The sequence below is a fragment of the Staurois parvus genome, unplaced genomic scaffold, assembly GCF_062004578.1.
Source record: "Staurois parvus isolate SC_StPar_1 unplaced genomic scaffold, SC_StPar_1.0 ptg000556l, whole genome shotgun sequence".
NCBI classification, from domain to species: Eukaryota; Metazoa; Chordata; class Amphibia; order Anura; family Ranidae; genus Staurois; species Staurois parvus.
Window position 1 is genome coordinate 528,049 of NW_028318352.1, and position 18,242 is coordinate 546,290.

Below are 18,242 nucleotides of genomic sequence, written 5' to 3' on the forward strand. Positions count from 1 at the left end.
CCCTCCCCGCTGTGTGCTGATTCTTCAGGTTCCGACTGGTCAGAGGGGTGAAAACACGAAGAGGATGAAAGGGATCTGAGTCATATAGACTGTGTGAAAGGTCCTCAGAGTATCAAAAACAAGCAGCTATGTTCCCCTGTGAGGATAAACAGACAGGAATGTGCTGCCCCAAGACACAGCCACATATATGCTGAAAACACATTCCAACCATGACCATGTACACTGCATGCTGGTAGGAGGACATGTTATCCACCTGCCCTCCAGAGCATTTACCCCCTTTCCATTTTTTGTGATACGGCGCTGCGTTACTTTTGACAATTGCGCGGTCACGCAACGCTGCACCCTAATAAAATTTTTGTTTTCCCCCACAAATGGAGCTCTCTTTTGGTGGTATTTGATTGCCTGTGCAGTTTTTATTTTTTGCGCTGTAAACAAAAAAAAGGACCAACAATTTAGAAAAAAACAAAACAATATTTTTGACTTTTTGCTATAAAACATATCCAGTAAAAAAATAAATGTCTTCATAAATTTAGGTCAAAACGCATTAAGATACATGTCTTTGCTAAAATAAAATCCCAATACATGTAATTTAATTGGTTTATGTGAAAGTTATAGCGTCTACAAATGGCAGTATAGATACTGGATTTAAAAAAAAAATGTATACTAGTAATGGCGGCGATCTGCAACTTATAGCGGGACTGTGGCAGGTCTTCTGACACTGGGGGGGACTGACTGTCAGCAGGGGCGGACTGACAACTCATGGGGCCCCCGGGCAAAAGGTAATCATGGGGCCCGTGTCCTTGCCCACACTCAAACCACACCCAAAAAAGCCTATGAAAGTTACTAGGGGCATTTCATGGGGCCCCCTACTAACCTGGGGCCCTCGGGCAGTGCCCGAATGCCTAAATGGTTAGTCCGCCCCATGACTGTCACTGATATCCCAAATGACACTAATGCAGTGATCATTGCTAATAAAAAGCACTGACATTGTACTAATGACACTGGACAGGAAGGGGTTAACACATGCGGCAATCAAAGGGTTAACTGTGTGCTGTGTGGGGTTTACTGTGTAAGCACGCTGCTTTGTATGGCTCTGCAATGCAGAGTCATACAAAGCAGTGTGCTGGTGCTGACAGGGGAGAGATCTGTATTGTTTACATACAGACCTCTCCCCCATCAGTGTTCCTCGGCAAACACCAGGTGCCAGCGGGGAATCTCCATCCGGGAACCGGTGATCGACAGCTGTAGCCGCCAATGGCAGCGTGGGTAAGGTGCGTGCCCCCTACCCAGAAATACAAAATCACACACACATATATATATCTATACATATATATATATATACACACACACACACATGATTTCGCACAGCCCTGCTGCACTGTAGCAGTAGTTCTACTATAGGGCAGTTGGGAATCGGTTATGTATGGACGACCAGGTGACTTTTCTCTTCATGTCCTATAACACAGCATTGCTTTTATGGTGGGACTACATTGAGCGGCAATTCCAGCACAGTCCAACCCAAAGACAAGGAAGAATGCATTGTGTCCCATGGGCATTGCAGAGGGGTGTAGACGGTGTGCGCTGACAACAAAAGTACGCCAGAATGTACTTTTTTTCAGCGCAGTGCGAGGCAATCCACCGCCAGTTGAAGTTGTTAAGAGAATGTCACTGTGTGACATTAAAGACCCGGACTCTTCGGACACTTTTTGTTTACATGTAAAAATCAGTATTTTTTTTGCTAGAGAATTACTTAGAACCCCCGAACATTATATATTTTTTTTAAAGCCGAGGCCCTAGAGAATACAGTGGTGGGTGTTACAATTTCAATGTCACATGGTATTTGTGCAGCAGTTTTTCAAACACAATATAAAATACACTTTTAAAATTGCACACACCTGTGCAACGGCGACAAACAACGTACATTTTATTATCCATAGGAGACACTTAAAAAGCCTTTACAAGTTTCCACTTTTAATTTATAAAGGAGGTCTGGTACTAGAATTACTGCCCACGATCTGATGTTTGTGGTGGTACCTCATGTCTGGGACGATCACTGTCTGCGCACGTGCAGAACCGACGCATGCTTTCACCTTTTTGCGCAAGCAAGGGGGTATGGGAGCACTTTAAAATTATTATTTTTTATTTTTTCACTGTCACTTTAAATTCTTTTTGTGATCACCTTTATTGTTATCACATGGAATCTAAATAATGACAGTTTACATCCTGCAAACTCTGAACTGATGAATGCTCATCACTTCCAGTTTTCTATACCATAGAGATGATCAGAGCCTTTCCGGCCTCTGATTACCTTTTTGTGATCACCATTATTGTTATCACATGGAATATAAATAATGACAGTTATAAATAGCAGTAGGCAGTGACAGGTACTCTTTACAGAGATCTCTCCTCTGCCCTTCACAGCATCTGATCACATCAAGATCCGTGTAATCAGATGCTTTACCAATTTAAAAATGACGCTGTTTATATCCGGCAAACTCTAAACTGATGAATGCTCATCTCTTCCGGTTTTCTATACCATAGAGATGACCGGAGCTGTTCAGGTCTCTGAGTACCTCTTTGGTCACCTAGCGGAACTGTAGACTTGATGCTCGGGTCTCCCAGTGGGATAAGAGAGCCTGAGAGAGCTGTGGAAGGTGGCAGGAGGGGGGATGTCCCCTCCTGCTGCTTGTAAAAGCAATCCAGCGGCTATTTAGCCACTAGAATTCCTTTTACAGGAAAGCCAACCGCCAGATGAAAAAAAAACAATACTGGGATGATGCCTGCAGCTGCAGGCATCTTACCTGTATGACTACCAATACTGATACATTGCTGGTCATCGTGTGGTTAATAAAAATTGTTTAAAAACAAAAAGGTGATCAGCGCATTGGCACTGCAGCGTTCCTGCCGGATCACACCACACACCAGCCCTTTTGTTGTAATGCAACAGCTGGTGTGAATTAGCCCTTAAAGAGAAACTAGACGTGCAGTTCGTTTCGTTCCGAATTGCATTTCAGACAAATGTTTTCATTATTCGGAGATTCGGATGTATCCAAATAAAGAAATAGAAAAATAACGAATTTAAACTAATCAGAAATAACGAAACGAAATTTGACCGAAATTGGATTTGAAAACAAAGTTAAATTCGAAAACAAAATCTAACAAACATTCAAAAATAAATTTAAAGCAGAGCTCCACCCAAAAGGAGAAGTTCTGCTGTAGCCTCCCTAGCAGTATGATTATGTCAGTATTTCTGTGCTCAAAGCGGTACATTTTTTTGCATGGAAATATGTATTTTTTTATTGTAGGCCTGTAATTTTTAGGAATAACTCACTGAAATCTGTCCAAACAAGAGTCTAGTAAACATCCCGGGTATGATAAAATTTGAAACACGAAATCATAAATTATAATTTAATAATCATGAAAAATAATATAATAATAATAAATTTAATTCAATAATATAATCAAACCAAAAACACTGAAATTTGAAATATAGCGCCAAGTTCACACATCACTGAGCTTAGTCGCAGAATCATTTTCAGTGTCTGATGATGAATTTCCCCACAAATCATTATCACTCAATTCTGCAAGTGGTTCTAATTTACTATCCCTGTTCTCTAGCCGGTCTAAAACAGCTTTTGACCTAAAGGGACGCTTTTTGGACGCCATGGACGTTTCTCAGTTTCCAGGCAGAAAGGTACAAGGTAAAAATGCAGGCAGGGCACAGGACAAAGCACTAGGGACAAAATGTATGTGAAATGGTTTGATACAGTAATGTTTTACTATGTGATTTTAGTGTATTGAGTGAATATCACTTTTTAACATTTTTAAATTTCCCGCCAGTTACGTCCCCTGTACGTCCCGACGTCACAGGGAACGGAAGACGGAAGACAGATGCCGGCATCGGCCGGAGGAGATGGCCAGGGATGCTGTAGGGAGGACATCGCGGGAGCGAAGGAGAAGGTAAGTGCAGAAGGGATCCCGGAGCAGCGCTGCAAGGTATTCCCAAGTGTAGCTCGGGGTTACCGCTTTTGGTACTGAAACTTTACCCCGAGCTACACTCTGGAATACCTCAAGGGCGGTTAAGGACCGGTCCCACGCTCCTCGTTATTTTTTTTTTTTTTCAAATTTGGTTGAAATCTTTACGGTTTCGAAAGACTTTTCGAATTTTGTTGAATCAATTTCAAATTTGGTTGAACCATTTTCGAATACGAACAACTTTTGAATGTGGTCGAAATTTTTTCAAATTGAATTCAAATACAAATTACCGAAACGAATGCTGAAAATGAATTGAACGAATTTGCCAAATCCAACTACATGAAATTTGTTAGATTTCAAAACTAAACGGAACACAATTTTTTGTTTTGTACATGTCTAAGAGAAACAAAATGAAAAACACGTTTTATAATGTGCATCAACGTAACGCGTGATAGTGCATACCTCAAAGGTTTCTGAAAGGATAAACAGGGACACCTTTTAGCGCATAGTATGTAGGCAAAGGACATACCCCTGCTATGGACCACAAACACCTAGTATGAAGAAAATCATTGGCTAAGGGCCTGTTCACACATGCATCTGAAACGCAGGGCAGTCATGAGGATACGGTGCTGTTGTGTACATCCCCATACCAGCGTCCCATCCATTTTAAGTGGGACATGCGGCTGCACAGCCACTGTGTCCTATTATAATATGGGGGTGGGTTTGGGTTCCTGAACACATACAGGATGCATTTGTGGTCCTACACCAACCTGTATGTTACAGTATATTAGGACACAGTGGCTGCATCCCAGACACATCTGCATTCAATATACTATGCTTGCAATGCTTAAACACACACAAAATGTTTGTGCATAGACTTGAATGCCTCATCTGCCATTCCTAGGGAATGTGTAGGAACTCCATTGTTACAGGTCATAGTTGGGGGGATATCTGGAAGGGATGATTTACTAATCGCATACAGATGGGGACACAACAAATATGAATGCATACTTAGTTTAGTATATAATTGATTGCTTCAGTGATTCAGTCATGTGCAAACAAAAATCCAGTTTTATTTTGACTTTTCACTTGCACATGTTTGGGTATTCAAATTGAAAACAGTTTCACCTTATTTACTAAACAACCTTACCAGACACAATTTAAACATGAATAGATGGCAAACTAGAGAGTGCAGTGAGGTCACCAGGAAGCCTGTTTGTTAGTTTCAAGGCAGTCTGCTAGAACGGCTATTACAAGTAGATGTAAATTCTAACTGACTAATATTTACTTTTTAGCACTGTGTAGAATACACAATTGGGGTGCTAATTTTTTTTTTAATAAAATACTGTTTTACCTTTTTTCATTTCTTTGTTGCATTATTATAATTTGTATTATTATATGGGACTCATGTAATGCTAACAGTTTGCTCAGCACGTTAAAATATAAAGGGAGACAATACAGCAACAATACAATTCAATACAAGAGAGTTAGGAGGTCCCTGCACCTGGGAGCTTGCAGTCTAATAGGGAGGGGCTGGTGGAAGGTAATAATGGTGGGGGGGATGAACTGATGGGAGAAATAGAAGATTTGGTTATTATCTGAAGGCAGGATAGGCTTCCTTGAAGAGATACGTTTTCAAGGATCACCTAAAAGTGGATAGAGTAGGCAGTAGCCAAATAGATTGGGGTAGGGAGTTCCAAAGGATGGGAGACGCTCTGGAGATAAGCATGAGAAGAGGAGAAGAGGAGGCAAGGGAGGTAGAGAGCAGGAGGTCTTGCGAGGAGCAGAGAGGATGGTTTTGCTGATATTTGGGGACAAGATTGGTGATGTAGCTGAGGGCAGAATTTAAACAGTGTGTGTATTTTGTATGTTATTGTTAATGTTTTGAATTTTATTCGTTGGGCACTGGGAATCCAGTGGAGGGATTGGCAGAGAGGGGTGGCAGATACAGAACGGTTAGTAAGATGGATGAGTCTGGCAGAAGCATTCATGATAGACTGAAGAGGGGATAGCCTGCGATGAGGTAGGCCAATGAGGAGGGAGTTACAATAGTCAAGGCGAGATATAACAAGGGAGTGGATAAGTTGCTTAGTGGTTTCCGTGGTTAGGAACAGACGTATCTTGGAGATGTTGCGGAGGTGAAGTCTACAAGATTTGGACAGTGATTGGATTTGGGGCTGAAAGGACAGATGGGAGTCTAGGATTACGCCTAGTACCCTGGCATGAGGGGAGGGAATGATGATTGTATTATTGATCTTGATGGAGAAGTCAGGGGAGGTGACACGGACTGGGAGGAATACTAAGAGCTCAGTTTTGGAAAGATTGAGTTTGAGGAAGTGGAGTGACATCCATGCCGATATGTCACTTAGTAGGTTAGTAATGCGAGAGGAGACTGAAGGGATGAGGTGAGGGGTAGAAAGATAGATTTGTGTGTCATCAGCATAGAGATGGTACTTAAAGCCATGGGAGTTTATCAAGTGACCAAGGGAGGAGGTGTAGATGGAGAAGAGAAGAGTTCCAAGGACAGAACCCTGAGGGACCCCTACAGAAAGTGGAAGTGAAGAGGAGGGGGCAGGGTCATAGGTAATGCTGAAGGAGCACTGCTAAAGGTATTAAGAGAACCAGGAGAGAGCAGAGTCTCTGAGGCCAAGAGAGTGGAGTATTTTGAGGAGGAGGGGATGGTCAACAGTATCAAAAGCTGCAGAGAGGTCAAATAGTAAGTATGGAGTTATTATTATTATTATACAGGATTTATATAGCGCCAACAGTTTGCTCAGCACTTTACAATATAATGGAAGACAATACAGCAACAATACAGTTCAATACAAGAGGGATAGGAGGGCCCTGCTCCTTGGAGCTTACAATCTAAGAGTATTATTATACAGGATTTATATAGCGCCAACAGTTTGCTCAGCACTTTACAATATAACGGGAGACAATACAGCAACAATACAGTTCAATACAAGAGGGATAGGAGGGCCCTGCTCCTTGGAGTTTACAATTTAGGAGGGAGGGGCTAGTGGTACAAAAGGTAGTAACTGTGGGGGATGGACTGGTTGGAAGAGTAGAAGATTCCATTATTAGCTGAGAGCAGGATAGGCTTCCCTGAAGAGATAGGTTTTCAGAGATTGCCTAAAAGTATGCAGAGTAGGCAACAGTCTGATAAATGGGGGTAGAGAGTTCCAGACGATGGGGGAAGCTCTGGAGAAGTCCTGGAGATGAGCATTGGAGGAGGAGACAAGGGAGCTAGAGAGTAGGAGGTCTTGTGAGGAGAGGAGAGTACGGTTTAGGTGATATTTAGAGACAAGATTGCTGATGTAATTTGGGGCAGAGCTATAAATGGCTTTATATGTTATTGTTAATGTTTTGAATTTTATCTGTTGGCCAATGGGAAGCCAGTGGAGGGATTGGCAGATACAGAACGGTTAGTAAGGTGGAGTAAGTTGCATATCAGTGTAGCTGATCTACTGAGGTCTCTTTGCAGCCACTTTCTGTCTCCATGCATACACTGCAGCAACTACTGAATGGCATTCCTCAGCTGGTGGGTAGGAGTCTCTTACAAGCTAGACATCTGCTTTCAAGCTGAACTCTAGGCAAATGGCTGAATACACAGCTGAAGAGAACAAGAGCATGTCCAGGTTACCAGCTTGGTAAGAACAATAGCGATTTTCTAACATTCCCAAAGTAGCTGATTGCTATCCTTTCAGGGAATGTACTGTATGTGAAGGTTGGATTGTTTCCATAGCTATAGGAAATATTATCCAGTCTATCTGAAATTGTCCTCACTTTACAACAGACAACATGGGGTTGATTTACTAAAACTGGATATTGCAAACTCTGGTGCAGGTCTGCATAGAAACCAATCAGCTTCCAGGTTTTATTGTTAAAGCTTAATAGAACAAGATGAAGTTAGATGTTGACTGGCTCCCATGCACAGCTGCACCATATTTTGCACTCTCCAGTTTTAGTAAATCCCCCCCCGTATGTTTACAGGTATGTTTAGGCTATGCACAGATGGGCAGATCTTGTCACCAACCACAATATCTTCCTATCCAGCTATGGCACCTGATTTGTTAGATTTGTTGAGGGGTGCACATAGGGACAAGAACAATAGGCATATAAAGAGATGTTACTGACATCCCTTGAACATGCTAGTTGCCTGGCTGTCGTGCTGATACTATAGATTCACTGACCTGAAACAATCACACAGATCAGATGTTCTGACTTCACTTGCTGTATGCTAACTTCATGTGTGACCTAAAAAATGATTGAAGCCAGAGGATAAGCATGACAGCCAGACACACAAGTAGGACAGTAATGGTAGCCCCATATTTCTCTTAGCACAGGTTGATTGGGATGATGATGTGACTCTGGCTTCCCTTACTGAATGCTTATTCTGGGTTAATCAGAAAGTTTTGAGGTAAGACATACTGTAGAAGGTTATATACTAAAAGTGTATTGTGCAAAATCTGGTGCAACTCTTCATAGAAACCAATCAGCTTCCAGGTTTTATTGCCAAAGCTTAACCTCCCTGGAGGTATTCCCGAGTGTAGCTCGGGGTAATGTTTCAGCACCATAAGCGGTAACCCCGAGCTACACTCGGGAATACCTTGCAGCGTTGCTCTGGGATCTCTTCTTCTCTTACCTTGTCCTTCGCTCCCACGATGTCCCTCCTGCAGTGTCCCAATGCCGGCATCTGTCTTCTGGGTTCTGTTCCCTGCGATGTCAGGACGTACGGGGGATGGAACGGCGGGAAATTTGAAAGTTGTAAAAGTGACATTTACTAAATTCACTAAAATCACATAGTATAACATTACTGTATCAAAGCATTTCACATACATTGTGTCCCTACTGCTTTGTCCTGTGCCCTGCCTGCATTTTGACTGTTCTTTCTGCCTGGAAACTGAGAAACGTCCATGGCGTCCAAAAAGCGTCACTTTAGGTCAAAAGCGGTTTTAGACCAGCTAAAGAGCAGCGATAGTAAATCAGAACAACTTGCAGAATTGAGTGATGATTTGTGGGGAAATTCGTCATCAGACACTGAAAACGATTTTGCGACTAAGATCAGTGATGTGCAAACTTGGCGCTATATTTCAAATTTCAGTGTTTTTGGTTTGATTATATTATTGAATTAAATTTATTATTATTATATTATTATTTTTATGATTATTTATTAAATTATAATTTATGATTTCGTGTTTCAGATTTTAACATACCCGGAATGTTTACTAGACTCTTGTTCGGACAGATTTCAGTGAGTTATTCCTAAAAATTACAGCCTACAATACAAAGAATACATATTTCCATGCAAAAAATATACTGCTTTGAGCACAGAAATACTGACATAATCAGACCACTAGGGAGGTTAACTGTACAAGCTGGAAGCTGATTGGCTACCATGTACAGCTGCACCAGATTCTGAGTGCACCATTTTTAGTAAGTCTCTTTCATAGTCAAGCAATTAGCACTTGCTTAAAAAGGAACTTCACTTGCACACTATTTGCCTCCCGCTGCTCCTCTTCTGTGCCACCATCTTTAAACATCCAGTGTGTGTGCAGATGTGCCACAGGCCTCTGCCAGGAATTCAAAACCATGTCTGCACAAGCATAGGTGATTCCCATGCATGGGCATAGATACTGCTGGGCAGGGGTGGACTGACAACTCATGGGGCCCCCGGGCAATAGGGGATCATATGGCCCCTGTGTCCTTGGCAAAACTCAAAAAAGCCTATGAAAAAGGTACCAGGGGCATTTCATGGGGCCCCCTACTGACCCCGGGTCCTCGGGCAGTGCCCGAGTTTCCAAATGGTCAGTCCGCCCCTGCTGCTGGGAACATGTAGAGACTTGAGACAACTGTAAGCATGCACAGGAACCCCCTGCACATATGTGGGACCCCATGTGCATACACAGACATGACACAGGTCTCTGCTGGTACTAGATGTGTGCATTTTGTGTTGAATCAATTTTTGTTTGAAAATTTGATTTTCGAAGATTCGGATGTATAGGATATCTCTGAATATATAGAACATCTCTGAATATATCCCTGAATGGACATAGTAATGAATGTAAAACGAACCTGAAAAAAGTTATAACAAAATCAACGGATGCATTCATTTCATTTGTTTCATTCAGATGACGTCACATGATGCAATAGCAGTTCGGGCCCATGTTGAAATTAATTCATTTTTCAAATTTGTGCGATAATTCAGATTCAAGTAAATTTGTGATTTAAAGTGGAGCTTCACTTTCTCAATCAACACTGACTATTTTTAATCCTTATGCTGCTAGCATTAGTAAATAGATAGGAAAGTATATCATATTTGCTTGTTTTAACATTTTATTTGCATCCCTTCATTTACTTTCTGGCTTCCATGCCTAGACAAATGATGTCATACATCCCAAGAGTCTTCAGGAGGGGAGGGAGGATTCTCAGCTCAGCCAATGCCTGAGCTAAGGACAGATGGATTCCAGGAAGTAACTGATACACAAACCTTTTGGCAAAATAGAAAATTTCATGAACAAGGTGGTTACAAAAAGGACCAATGTGGTAAACCATGCATAAATATTGCAAAAAACAGTATTTATTATTATAGTAATAAGTATACATGCATAGAGAATGCCAACCATATAACAACAAGGCAATTGAACAAACACCAATATCCGTTACCTTACACCAGACAACATTGTCTGTACCCCTGAAAAACAATTAGAATGAGCCATGATGTCAGGGTATGGCCCTATGTTCAGGAGTATAGTTAGCCAAGCAGCAACTTGAATACCGGTCGTCTGTCAGGCTACTACTCATCTAAAGGACCCTTATTGTTTTTACATGCATCTTCTGCCCTTACTCAAGATGGCCATTGCCAGAAATACCAGGGGGTGTTTTTCAAAATTAATTTTCAGCAAAAAAAAAGCATGGAGACATGGATGGATGGAGGAATTCGTTTTGAATATTAATAATGAATTATATAGCATTTTGGGTTTGTGGCACTCAGAAGCAATGCAGTTCCACTTTAAAGTGATTTTGTAATTGTCACAATCGGCCAGTTCAGTTCCACAGCCAAGTACAATTCTTAGGTTTGGAAAATTCAGAACCGCCAAATTTTTGATTTATTCTGTTGCTTCCGAAAAGATCAAATCCTTATGAAAAGTTTTCATACACATTAATATCAAATCCACCTAAAATATATAGCAATCTTCTGAAAAAAAAAAACTGCAAAATTGATCTAATTCACCTAGACCAGCAACGGGCAAACTACGGCCCGCGGGCCGTATACGGCCCGGCGGACCTTTTAATCCGGCCCGCGGAGCTAGGCTCCTCTCACAGTCCGCCCTGAAGACCGGTGTAGCAAAATCTGTCTCCTATGAGGATCTGTCCCCCCTCGACGTATCTGCGCATGTGCCGCAGATCGCCGATCGGCTGCTAATGCCTGAAACTGGCACATGCGCAGATACGTCGAGGGGGACAGATCCTCATAGGAGACAGATTTTCATGCTACACCTGAACGGCGCAGGACACGGCGAGAGGAACGCGCGGAGAAAAGGTAAGTGAATTGACACAGGGGGGACTTAGGGACTTAATATGGGGAATTAATTACTATAGGAGGGATGAATTACTATATGGGGGATGAATTACTATAGGGGGGATGAATTACTATATGGGGGATGAATTACTATATGGGGGATGAATTACTATATGGGGGATGAATTACTATATGGAGGATGAATTACTATATGGGGGGTGAATTACTATGGGGGATGAATTACTATAGGGGGGATGAATTACTATATGGGGGATGAATTACTATAGGGGGGATGAATTACTATAGGGGGGATGAATTACTATATGGGGGATGAATTACTATGGGGGATGAATTACTATGGGGGATGAATTACTATATGGGGGATGAATTACTATGGGGGATGAATTACTATATGGGGGATGAATTACTATGGGGGGTGAATTACTATGGGGGGATGAATTACTATATGGGGGATGAATTACTATATGGGGGATGAATTACTATGGGGGATGAATTACTATATGGGGGATGAATTACTATGCTTACTATGGGGGAATATTACTATACTTACTATGGATGACACATACACATCATTCATTTACTCTTGGTCCGGCCCCGGGTCCAATATATGAACCCATTGCGGCCCTCAAGTCAAAAAGTTTGCCCACCCCTGACCTAGACCAACGAATATACAAAGCAAATCCCGAAAACAGATCAGTTCAACATAACGAATATGACAAAACAAAATCCTTCAATGAACAAATGCATCCAAAACTATACAAAAATGTGCGTGCATAGCAATCCATAAGGACATAAGGGAATTATTAACATGACACAAAAATCCTTAAAAAAAATGAAAGTGTGTTTTTTAAATATACATCATAAATAGATCTTCTAACATTCATCATAAAGAGAACTTGTGGGGGGGATTTACTAAAACTGAAGAATGCAAAATCTGGTGCAGCGTACACATGTCTAGCAAGTACCCAGATACATGGAAGAGATTTGCAGCACATCTACACATGTGCAGAATGTCACAGTGGGGTTGATTTACTAAAATTGGAGAGTGCACAATCTGGTACAGATCAGCTTCCAGGTTTTTTTGGTCAATGCTTAATTGAGCCCTGGTTCACACTGATGCGGTGCGGAATTTGCAGCATTTTCAGTGCAAATTCCACACCGCATCAGAATTGCACGACATTCATGCGAACCGCTGCGGGTGTGTATGTTAACCCCCCGAAAGCGGTCCACTTAACGTGGTGCGATGTGAAGAATTGGATCGCATAGGTGTGAATTTTAGTGTGGACCCAAAAGAGGGTCCTGCATGTTTTTGGTGCAGGTGCGGTACAAATAGAACTATACAAAATGTATGTCTGCAATTGCACCGCACACAAATCGCATGTAATTTGCACAGGAATGTGGTGCGGTTCCTGTGCAAATCACATGTGATATACAGAGCTGCACGTATGTGAACCCACACCCAACAAGTTGAAGTTAGAAGCCGATTGACATATTTAGATAAAGAAGGAAGGTGTATTTTTGATAAATCTAGTTATTTTTGTAGACACGTTTAAACATTTTTACCTTTGGATGATTCGTATCGTAAAAATCAAACGTTCCAAGCTACATCAATTCATCTTAATGGCATTACTCAGTTTGTGAACAAACATACAAGAAAGTGCCACATAGTCACGCAATGATAATAAGGATAATAACATTTCACATCTGCCTCTATCTCCAGGAATGTTCAAAGTTTATTACTTAAAAGACGTACTCTTCATAAACATACTATTTTTAACTGCTGATCTGAGCTTTCACTCAAATCTTACTTGTCTGTTCTTGTTCAGTCTTCATAATAATTGAACATATCTACCATTCTGCTATGGGATGCAGTTACCTTTCCACTCCGAAAAATTAATCTTCACTAAAAAATGTTTGTAGAGAGGATGACCATGTGTTCTTTTCTTACTGTATTAAGAAACACTCGATCATTTACATTTGTTACTTTCTTCAATATAATTTTAGACCTAACTGGATTATAACAGAGAAGTGTGCAATTTGCTTTACCGAGAAAAAACAAAATTGACATAATGGCTAAAGGGGTTTGCTGTCTTAGGTCTTTTTCATACAGGTGGTCGGGGGCCATAAAAACAGCTGACTGAGATGTGGTTTTTACTGCCCCCAGACACCCCCACTTAAAATACAGCTGTTGGGGGCTGTTCATATGCCGCATCTGCAATGCTTTGCATCACACCCCCTGAAGATGTAATGTAGCATGTCGACTTTTTCAAAATTGGTCATTCAAGACAAACGGGCTACACAAGCCAAATGCATTAGTCCCATTGAAAATTGACATTTGGAAACAAAAACACAAAACCAAACAAAAATAAATCGGCAATCAGGAGGTGGCAGGAACACCTCATTGATGCCTGGCAGCTGCTGCTTACTCTGAGAAGTGATCTACCAGATAGAAAGGAAAGACAGAGATTCATTATTTCTTTCTTTCAGGTACTTATATAGCACTGTCAATTTTCATAGTGCTTTACATATACACACACATATATATATATATATGACATTTACATCAGTCCCTAACTCTCAATGAGTGTACAATCTAAGGTCCCTAGCTCACATACACATACTGGGGGTAATTTAGAGCAATTAACCTACCAGCATGTCTTTGGAGTGTGGGAGGAAACCCACACAGGCACAGGGAGAACATACAAACTCCAGGCAGGTGGTGCTGTGGTTGGGATTTGAATCAATGACCCTAGTACTGCCAGGCAGAAGTGCTAACCATTTAGCCACTGTTAGCCATTGTGCTACATTTATGTATTCATTAATTACTCGTTTCCATTTATTTTTTTTAATGCAGCTGGTGCAAATTCCTGAACTTGGCTTGTAATCGATGCTCAAGCTGGGAGTAGCGGAAGCAAGACATTGAGTTAATCGGGTGTGCTGCATGAAAATGTGCTAACAATGAGCATACTGGTAGGGGAAGAGAACAGAGTGAGCAAAGAAAATGCCTCAGCAGTCTGCCGCTCTTCTTTCACTGTCACGTCATCAGGCTAAGGTTGTAGAGATGATAACACTACATCGAGGGAAACTAAAAGTCACCCCTTTGCAGTGCACCCGCAAGTAAAGCGGGGGGTGAAGCAGAAAGCTACACTTATTGAGGCTAGCCCTCTAAAGAAATAACAGCTTGCATCGATGCGCATGGTGTTTTCTGCTTTTCGGTGAATTTCGGGAGATTTACTAAAACTGGAACACACAGAATCTGGTGCATGGTAGCCAATCAGCTTCTAACTTCAGCTTGTTCAATTAAGCTTTAACAATAAGCCTGGTTCACACTGGATGTGACTTGGCATGCAATTTGCATGCCCTTCGACTTGCCCTATTGTCCGCAGTTGGAGCGGTCGTGTCGGTGCGGCTCTGACTTGGTCGGAGTCGCACTGATTTCAAAAGTAGTACATGCACTACTTTTGGTGCGATTTGCATAGACATCTGTATTAGATGTCTTGCAAATCACACCTGAAATTGGTGGGTCCCCCGACTTCAAATAGTGTGATTTCACTGTAAGTCGCACGATTTCAAAGTCTGACTTGATGTGAATGGAGGGTAAGTGCCCGGTCATACCGGTGCGATTTCAATTTGCAATTTGCTGCAGCACAATTTTTAAAGTAGTTCTTGCATTATTGTTTCACATACACAGAATATATTGAAAATTGCACTGCAAATTGAAAGAAATCATTAAAAATCTTCACAAATAGCAATACATTCTTTAGAAATCCACTGAAATTGCACACAAATTGTGCAATTTTAAATATCGGCACTGTGACCGGTGAATAAAACTTGGAAGCTGATTGGTTTCTATGCAGAGCTGCACCAGATTTTGCACTCTCCAGTTTTAGTAAATCAACCCCCACAAGTTCACTTTATGATGAATGTTAGAAGATCTATTTATAATGTATGTTTAAAAAACACACTTTCATTTTTTTTAAGGATTTTTGTGACATGTTAATAATTCCCTTATGTCCCTATGGATTGCTATAAATCCTGTTTCACAGCACTGACACATGATTCAGTCAAGAGATGTGGTCAGTCTTTCACAATGAGTCCTAGTATATCTTTATTGAAATGAATAAGGTGCAGAGTTTTTGCTGTGTATGAGTGCCACATAATGTTAATACAAATAGGATGGGAGGGATGGTATCAGTGGCTTCCAGGTGCTTGCCAGTTGTTAATGTTAACCCAATTTTCTGTGACTGCCCTAGAGCCATCTATACCATTTGTACGCAGAGAGATCAGTGCCAGGACAAAGTCATCCAGCGCACAGGGCAAAGATGCCAAACTGTGCTGCCCATCCCCCGTCGTTCATGATGAGCAAGCTAGGGGATCATGTTCCCAGCAGTCACTCTTCAAAATTGTTGTGCAGCTCCTGATCTGTAAGTCAGGTTTTGCATTGACTTGGAAGTGGAGCACAGCCTGCACCACCTCCCGCTTCTCTCCTCCTTTCCTCACTGCACCACTCCTGTCAGGCTTGTAACAGAAGGAAGGCGCCCCTCTCCCTACAGTAAACCATTGCGAAGTGAAACAAAAACGAGAAGCGCACCAACCTTTGTGCATTACCTCAGCAACCAAATTTTATTAATTAAAGAATGGTACTCACAAACAGCGAATAAAATCAGGCATGTAGTCCTCAAAGGGACTTCATCAGAGCTCTGATGAAGAAGGCATGGCCTTCGAAACGCAACAGCTGTACTTAGTGTCTACCCCCATGATGGGATTCGCGTTGGCTCCTTATCTCTGAAGTCCCTTTGAGGACTACATGCCTGATTTTATTCGCTGTTTGTGAGTACCATTCTTTAACCTCCCTAGCGGTATGATTATTTCCGATTTTTTGTGCTGAAAGCGGTACCATTTTTTTGCATGGAAATATGCAGTTTTTTATTGTAGGCTGTAATTTTTAGGAATAACTCACTGAAATCTGTCCGAACAAGAGTCTAGTAAACATTCCGGATATTATAAAACTTGAAACACGAAATCATAAATTATAATTTAATAAATAATCATAAAAAATAATAATATAATAATAATATATTTAATTCAATAATATAATCAAACCAAAAACACTGAAATTTGAAATACAGAGGCAAATTCGCACATCGCTGAGCAAAGTCGCAAAATCGTTTTCAGTGTCTGATGACGAATTTCCCCACAAATCATTATCACTCAATTCTGCAAGTGGTTCTAATTTACTATCGCTGTTCTCTAGCTGGTCTAAAACTGCTTTTGACCTAAAGGGACACTTTTTGGACGCCATGGACTTTTCTAAGTTTCCAGGCAGAAAGAACAGTCAAAATGCAGGCAGGGCACAGGACAAAGCAGTAGGGACAAAATATATGTGAAATGCATTGAAACAGCAATGTTTTACTATGTAATTATCATTTAAAAAAAAAATGACATTTAAAAAAAAAATTCAAATTTGCCGCTGGTTCCGGCGCCCGTACGTCCCGATGTCACAGGGATCGGAACACGGAAGCTGGAATCGGCCGGAGGAGATGGCCGGGGACGCTGCAGGGGACACATCGCGGGAGCGAAGGACAAGGTAAGTGCTGCAGGGACTCCCTATGCAACGCCGCAGGGTAAGCCTGAGTGTAGATCGGGGTTACCACTCTTGGTACTGAATTTTTACCCCGAGCTACACTTGGGAATACCGCCAAGGAGGTTAATTAATAAAATTTGGTTGCTGAGGTAATGCGCAAGGTTGGTGCGCTTCTCGTGTTTGTTTCACTTTGCAGTATTGGTCGGGCTTCCCCAGCCTTGTTTGGAGCTGCACAACCTTGTATGCACTGGTTGTCGCTTTTTTCTGGTTTTGTTTCCATCTACTCGCCACCGGCCTGGGTCCTTGAGTGCAGGAGAAATCGCATCTAGTAAACAATTGCGCCCAGGGAAGTCGGCTCTCAAGCCCACCCCTTGTCCCGGCCCTGACAGAGATATACAGTACACAGAAAAATAATTACCACTTCACATTTCATACCTGTATGATCCCTATGGACCAGAGCAATTTTTAAATTTCTGCTATGTGCCTATCGATACTTTCTTCAAGCGTAACTCCACTTTTGTTGAGAAAAAACACCCCCCCCTCTGAGTGACCTATATACCTTGCAAGAATTTGAACACACGTAGATTCTTACCTTTTTCTGAAGAAAGAGATGGATGTTTGTCTGTGTCCATGTGCAAAATGAATGGCAATGGTTCCTGATTATTAATCAGCTGCTGCACCTGCAGGGTGTTTTGCATTTTCTTTCCATCTAGTTGCTGAGCAGATTAAAACACAAAATACATCAAAAACACATACAAAATGCATCAAAAACTCACTACATGCTTTCTGTATTATCTCCATTGAAGTCTACAGAACCAAAAATGCAATGTTTTGTGTTTAAAAAAAGTCCCTGACCCCTTCCAAAAAGTACACCAGGTGAAAATGCGGAGATGTAAGCCTGTCCCATAGGAAATCATGTTAAATGGACTGCTGTGCTTTTCTGCAGAATGCAATAGATAACACATAGGTGTAAACCTAAGATTTCCCTTCAGGAGTATCTCACCAAAAATTAAATTTTTTTGCAGGGAATACCTGAAATCTGACTTGTATCTTACTGGAAATTATTTTATGCAGGAAATTATGTTGTGGGGGCGTGGGGAGATTGTGGCATTCTGTACACATTTTGTGTACGGAACACCC

At 41.5% G+C, this 18,242-nt stretch overlaps 1 protein-coding gene across 2 annotated transcripts in view; it reads left to right on the forward strand.

The window, feature by feature from the left end:
- LOC149450958 (serine dehydratase-like) overlaps window positions 1-18,242 on the forward strand; it is a 104,556-nt gene that overhangs the window by 10,474 nt on the left and 75,840 nt on the right. The window contains exon 1 of one of the 2 annotated variants that reach the window (XM_089691226.1): window positions 3,843-3,960. The exons of the other annotated variant lie outside the window; for it this stretch is intronic. The gene's annotated coding sequence lies outside the window, so the exon portion shown is untranslated. Of the gene's footprint in view, window positions 1-3,842; window positions 3,961-18,242 lie in introns of those variants that run through there. 2 annotated transcript variants of the gene reach the window in all.